At 34.2% G+C, this 7,780-nt stretch overlaps 1 protein-coding gene and 1 pseudogene across 1 annotated transcript in view; one reads left to right on the plus strand and one right to left on the minus strand.

Moving 5' to 3' along the window:
• The window catches only part of LOC125673012 (uncharacterized), a 1,263,960-nt gene that overhangs the window by 158,004 nt on the left and 1,098,176 nt on the right, over window positions 1-7,780 (plus strand). The window lies entirely within an intron of this gene.
• Window positions 1-7,780, minus strand: part of LOC130046656 (mitogen-activated protein kinase kinase kinase 15-like) — a 66,938-nt pseudogene that overhangs the window by 20,338 nt on the left and 38,820 nt on the right.

The following is a 7,780-nucleotide window of genomic DNA, read 5'->3' on the forward strand; positions in this document are numbered from 1 at the left end:
ACCCAGCTAGCAGCCAATGCTAGTGCAAAGGTCGGGTAGCTAAAGTGTTAACCCAGACCCAGCTACTAGTCAACGCTAGTACGAAGATCGGATATACAAGACTACCACATGTTACAATTCCCTATCGTCATGCTACACACATCACTTCAGAGTTATCTAATCAAAACATTGTACTCTGTTCTATCAAGACATACCTGTTCCATGTCATGTGTTCTATCAAGACATACCTGTTCCATATCGTGTGTTCTATCAAGACATACCTGTTCCATGTCCTTTGTACTCTGTTCTATGAAGACATACCTGTTCCATGTCCTATGAAGACATACCTGTTCCATGTCGTGTGTTCTATCAAGATATACCTGTTCAATGTCATGTGTTCTATCAAGACATACCTGTTCCATGTCCTTTGTTAAGATGTGGACCAGTGTGATCCGTCGCTCCGAATCCTTCCTCAGGAGATAAAATCCGCCATGTCCTGAAGAACGATGTCTGGTGATAAATTCATCATGCTGGAGCTCCCAGACAGCCCCGAGCTCCCGGCGTCCGAACTGAAACAAAAACAAACACACGGATGTGTCGTCAGATTTTCAGTTTGTTGGACTCTTTAAGTCCTGAAATTCAATATCCCTGATTAAGAGATAGATCGCAGTGCTAATCAGAATACCAAAGCGGCAAGCCCAAGAACTCAGTCAATACCTGAAATAACTAAAATGTGCCTAAAGTGTAGAATTGGCATGAAATACAACAAATTAAATATGTAGCATACAGACATAGAGATAGAAACACTGAAATCATTCATTCTGGTTGCACATAACTGCCACTGAAACACACATTCTCAGTTTCAAGTATTACAAAAGATATAAAAAAAATATAATCATCATAGATGGAAGATCTCTCCACATAGTGAAGGTCGAACAAAGACCGAACTACATAAGGCAAGGCTATTCAAATGTTTGGAGTTCACTGAAAGGCTGAAGGTCAAATACAGGTTATCAAAATGGCAAAGGTTATGAAATTGACATCCAATGCGATATAGTACGTATTAAGTAAATGCAGTACCTCTCACACTGAATAAGATTCAACAACTTTCCATTTACATGTATGTCTAATCAAATATATAGTAAAATATAATTTCATGGTCAATGATTACGCTGTTGATTACACACTATGAGGACAGATATCAATCGTTGGCCTGCTGTCTGGTATATCTGTTAGATTAATAAACATTCTAAATTTTAATTTCCAATTTTTAATGATCAATAACAGTATCAGGCCTTAACAATGAACTATGCCCTTTTCTCTTCATTCATGCAGTTTACAACTTTGTACAATTCAATTTGGCCATAACAACATATAACTCATAACAACATTACACACATGCATTAGACAATCTGAAGCATGTTATAATGATCAGTCAAAATTACACTAATTTTAAAAAATAATAATTAACTACTGTAGGTATATTGTGTTAAAGAGAAAGAAAGAACTTGAATATTAACAAGAAATTGAAATAAAATACAAAGAAAGTTAGAATGCAAAAATGATAGTTAATATCCACCATTCATCAAATATTGACCAACATAAACTCCATGGAGACCAAACATAACTTCAAGTCAATGTGAATATTCATACATAACCTGTTTAGTTTTATGTGAATATTCATATAGCACTGTTTTGTTTTATGTAAATATTCATACAGCAGCTGATTTGTTTTATGTGAATATTCACAAATTACTGTTTTGTTTTATGTGAATATTCATACAGTCAGTACTTTTTTGTTTTATGTGAATGTAACAGTAACTGTTTTGTTTTATGTGAATGTTTATACAGCAGCTGATTTGTTTTATGTAAATATTCACAAATTACTGTTTTGTTTTATGTGAATATTCATACAGTAACTGTTTTGTTTTATGTGAATATTCATACAGCAGCTGTTTTGTTTTATGTGAATGTAACAGTAACTGTTTTGTTTTATGTGAATATTCATACAGTAACTGTTTTGTTTTATGTGAATATTCATACAGCAGTTGTTTTGTTTTATGTGAATGTAACAGTAACTGTTTTGTTTTATGTGAATATTCATACAGTAACTGTTTTGTTTTATGTGAATATCCATACAGCAGCTGTTTTGTTTTATGTGAATATTCATACAGTAACTGTTTTGTTTTATGTGAATATTCATACAGCAGCTGTTTTGTTTTATGTGAATATTCATACAGTAACTGTTTTGTTTTATGTGAATGTAACAGTAACTGTCTTGTTTTATGTGAATATTTACACAGTAACTGTGAGTGTCTTGTTTAATGTGAATATTCACAAATTAAGGTTTTCTTTTATGTGAATATTTATACAATAATTGTTTTGTTTTATGTGAATATTCATACCGTACTGTTTTGTTTTATGTGAATATTTACACAGTAACTGTGAGTGTCTTGTTTAATGTGAATATTCACAAATTAAGGTTTTCTTTTATGTGAATATTCATACCGTACTGTTTTGTTTTATGTGAATATTCATACAGCAGCTGATTTGTTTTATGTGAATATTCATACAGTAACTGTTTTGTTTTATGTGAATGTAACAGTAACTGTTTTGTTTTATGTGAATATTCATACAGCAGCTGTTTAGTTTTATATGAATATTCATACAGCAGCTGTTTTGTTTTATGTGAATATTCATACAGCAGCTGTTTTGTTTTATGTGAATATTCATCCCGTACTGTTTTGTTTTATGTGAATATTCATACAGCAGCTGTTTTGTTTTATGTGAATATTCATACAGTAACTGTTTTGTTTTATGTGAATGTAACAGTAACTGTTTTGTTTTATGTGAATATTCATACAGTAACTGTTTTGTTTTATGTGAATATTCATACAGTCAGTACTTTTTTGTTTTATGTGAATATTCATACAGCAGCTGTTTTGTTTTATGTGAATATTTACACAGTAACTGTGAGTGTCTTGTTTAATGTGAATATTCACAAATTACGGTTTTCTTTTATGTGAATATTTATACAATAATTGTTTTGTTCTATGTGAATATTCATACAGTAACTATTTGGTTTTCATATGAAATGGGGATGACAGAAGGTTTGTTACAATATAATATTGTTAATCTTACAGTGTAATCAGCCATTGGTGAAAAGTCTTTCAAAGGTTAAAATGTATTGTAACCAGCCATTGGTCAAGAGCTTTACCAAGGCTAGAATGTATTGCAATCAGCCATTAGTCAAGAATCTTACCAAGGCTGAAATGTATTGTACATGTAGGTAGCAATTGGTCAAGAGTCTTACCGAGGCTAGACTGTATTGCTGCCAGCTAATGGTGTCTTACCACAGCTAAAATATATTGTAGAGTCTTACCAAGGCTAAAATGTATCATAAGCAGCCATTAGTGAAGATTTATTTTGTCTCTGTATGTACTTTGTTTCAGGATTCCAATACAAGACTGTTACCTAGTCATATTAGTTTTATAAAGAGTACGATCACAGCCAGATTCTCTCTCATGGTTAAGAAAGAGAATTCGGTTTAAATGTGAAAGATTGGAAGTTTGATGACATTTTATTTATCTATTTTGGGATGGGTTTTAACAAAAGATTAACAGGGATGTATTTTAAATCATAATTTTCATATCTTACAGAAAAACTGCCATAATTCGACAGCAATTAATTCACTGCATTGAAAAACACCGCTATTTTGGATCAATAAAGGAACATATCAGATGAATGATGGATGTGTGGATGACACTACCAATGTAGCAATGAAAAAAAATCACAATCCCAAATGCTACAGAGCTTTGATGGGGAAAAAAATTAGTTGTTATATTCTAAGATTTTTACATGAAGAGAAACATCAGGTGTCAGAAAGGCAAAGTTCATACAACAACATGGTGGTGGTCTGGTGCAGCAAACATACCCATTAATTATCTTATCTATTCTTCTATTTTGTTTCACAACAATAATGAATACAAATAGTCTAAGACTTTAATGTTTTAATCTGTAATGGGATTTTAATCACATGAAAGTTGAAGATAACGAATAGTGATCATTGACAATCTCATAACTCCTACAAAACAAAATAGAGAGTTGGGCAAACACGAACCCCTGAACGCACCAGAGGTGGGATCAGGTGCCTAGGAGGAGTAAGCACCCCCTGTTGACCGGTCACACCCGCCGTGAGTCCTATATCCTGATTAGGTAAATGGAGTAATCACATCCTATAATATTCCTTCAGTTGTGATCAAATTCATGGATAACCTTAAGCAAAATGTGCTCACATGTAACTTTAAGTTAGTTGGTTGTTTTGTGAAACTGTGTTTTGGTTGATTTATAAAAGAGAGATTTGATACAAGATCGAAACAATAGAGGTCAAGGTCATTTACCAAGTTTAATGCTACTTTGATCAGAAGTGAACTGTGCTTATGGCCATAGTTTCGCTTGATATCAAACAACTAAGAAGACTAAACTGAGAGGGCAAATGAATACAATATGCTCCCATTTTCAATCTCGATAGTAAATAAATCCTTCTGTTTAAATTATCATGACCCAAACCTGTAAAATCCTGTGGGGATCCAGGTTAGAATAGGTCCTTAGTACCCCCTTGCTTGTCGTAGGAGGCAACATAATGGGGCAGTTCTTCAGATGAGACCGCAAAAATCGAGGTCCTGTGTCACAGCAGGTGTGGCACGATAAAGATCCCTCCCTGCTCAAAGGCCATAAGCACCGAGATAGGCCTAAATTTTGCAACCCTTCACTGGCAGTGGTGACGTCTCCATATGAGTGAAATATTCTCGAGAGGGACGTTAAACAATAGTCATTCAATCAATCAAACCTGTAAGCCAAGTTTGTAATTTTTAAACTAATACCAAATATCTATGAATTTCATCATAGACATATCTCATAAACTTGTATTTAAGGTAATTCAACCCCTCTAGAATTATAGGTTCAATCTTATATTTGATTGTTGATTCTTCAAATAATATATCTATTTCATAACAAATAAAAATGATAAAAAAAGTATGTTGCGGTATTAATAATTTTTTTTTATCAATTAGCACAATATATTACCTCCTTGTATCAACGTGAGAAAATTGCAATTTTCCTTTAACAGCATTATCAAAATTTCACAAATACTGGTTATAACGATATAATTGTATACATAACAATTTCATGAAACTGTTTCTTTAAAAACATACAAAATGTTTGTGAAAAATAAAGGAAATCTAATGAAAACAGTTATTGCCTTTGGATTAAATATATTGACACATATAATTGATTATTCATATATAACTAAGACTTTTGAAATATCTTATGGTTAACAAGATTTTTTATAATAACTATTGAAGAAAGACTCCCACAAAATTATTAAATCATTGACTTCACAAAATCTTATGATGTCACAGAAGGGTAGAAATACCTTAAATACAAATTCTGTGAGGAAATTTTGACTATCCAGTAACAGTTGTTTTACTGTAACAGACCACCAGAATACTGCCCAAACTAGTACAGATCTGTGAATTCCGGCCGCCGTTGCTAGAATTGTGAGTTAAAGAGAGACTGCAGACACCATGACTACACATTACCATGGTTACCTGTATGAGAGCCCCTCCAGGACCATGGGCGAGAGGGATCGAGTTAAAGGTGACGGTGACCTGTAAATAGCAGCCAATCACACACAGACATTCATATCATGTGATATATAACCAGGTAATACACCTCAAGCATTCTACACATTAAGGAGGAACAACAAACAGAAGTATATCATTTAATATACAAAAACAAAATTTCCGAAAATTACATTCTTCATCCTTTTAGAATTTATCACATGTCTGGTTAGGCGTCAGGGTTAGGGGTTTGCATTTAATCATTATCTAATTATTCATGATATTATTTAGGCATCAGACAATATAGATCCAGCATTCAAGTTCCAAACAGTTTTTAATCGAAATTTTCTCTTTATAATTTTACACTAAAACTTCAATTTGCAACAGAAGGCAGAACATAAAATTTTCCACATCACAGCTTTACTACAAATGAATTTCGACCAGCGTGCTGTTCCTCCTTGAACACACTATTATAGCAGACATTCTCCATTGTAGCAGTAATATGTAATAAAGTATCTATTACAACAATTAACTACTGTAAACAAACTTTTATTCGCATGCGAGAAATTTTTGTGAGGTTCATGAGAACCTCACCATTGCGAATGTGTCTTGCTGCAAACCAGTCCTTTGCATTTTTTTTTATGACAATCTCGGTTAAAAAAAAATTGCCAATGCTTACCAGTTCATCACTGATAAATTGTGAAATAATCGTTTATTTCCAGTATATCTACGGAGTGTTCGAGTGTTCATTAACATCAGGTTCATGGAACAGTGTGACCTCAATATTTTGGATATCTTCTATTGCAAAGGTTCCATTACAACAACCACATATTAGTATAACAGTAAAATATCAAGTCTGATTGATTGTTTTCCAGCACACTCAACAATTTGTCAGTTATCTGGTGGTACCCAGTTTTATTGGTGGAAGAGAGAACCCAGATACAATGTACCTGGAAAAAGACCACCGACCTTCCGATTATAAACTGGGAAACTTTCTCACTTACCAGCGCGAGCAGGATTCGAACCCACCCGACCGGAGGTGAGAGACCATGTGATTTTGAGCACAATGCTCTAACCACTCGGCCACGGAGGCCCCATATCAACTCTGTTATTCATGTATATCTCAAAATAAAATAAAATAATGAGGTTCTACTGTACCAACTGATCAAGTATCTGAGATGGAGCTTGGTTTTGTATACTATAATCATGACACAATAGAATGTCTGTGGTTTGTATCAAATGATCAAAAGATAAATAAATATAGACTTGGATATAAATGAGTAATTAATCATAACCAACCAATAAATTTACATTGATTTAATAAAATTGAATTCAGGATGATATTCAGAATCATGTAATATTTGATTTATATACAGTACGATGTTCAATTTTCTGCTTATTTGATACATAATCATGAAATTAAATAAAAAGCAAAAAGCAAGTCTGGAATTAGAGAGGATAGGACTGTTAATCAAGCACTGAGGAAATGGTTGGAGTGTATGGTCCAGGGACAACACTGAGGCAATGGTTGGGGCATATGATTTAATGACCACATCAGATGGTTAGTCGGGTGGTCAGTGTTGAGAGGTGATTAGTCTGACAGTCAGTGTTGAGAAGTGATTAGTCAGGTGGTCAGTGTTGAGAAGTGATTAGTTGGGCGGTCAGTGTTGAGATGTGATTAGTCGGGCGGTCAGTGTTGAGAGGTGGTTAGTCAGGCGGTCAGTGTTGAGAGGTGATTAGTTGGGTGGTCAGTGTTGAGATGTGATTAGTCGGGCGGACAGTGTTGAGAGGTGATTAGTCAGGTGGTCAGTGTTGAGAGGTGGTTAGTTGGGTGGTCAGTGTTGAGATGTGATTAGTCGGGAGGTCAGTGTTGAGAGGTGGTTAGTCGGGCGGTCAGTGTTGAAAGGTGATTAGTCGGGTGGTCAGTGTTAAGAGGTGGTTAGTCGAGCGGTCAGTGTTGAGAGGTGGTTAGTCGGGCAGTCAGTGTTCGAGAGGTGATTATTCGGACAGTCAGTGTTAAGATGTTATTAGTTGGGCAATCAGTGTTGAGATGTGAATTACGGGTTGTAGTGTATATATCATGAATCTAATTCAAATCAAAGACATTTTAGAAAGATTTGATTTCACAAAAAACAAAACATAGAATACCTGCATCAAGTACACACAGCTATACATTTTCA

Source organism: Ostrea edulis, chromosome 3 (genome assembly GCF_947568905.1).
Source record: "Ostrea edulis chromosome 3, xbOstEdul1.1, whole genome shotgun sequence".
NCBI lineage: Eukaryota > Metazoa > Mollusca > Bivalvia > Ostreida > Ostreidae > Ostrea > Ostrea edulis.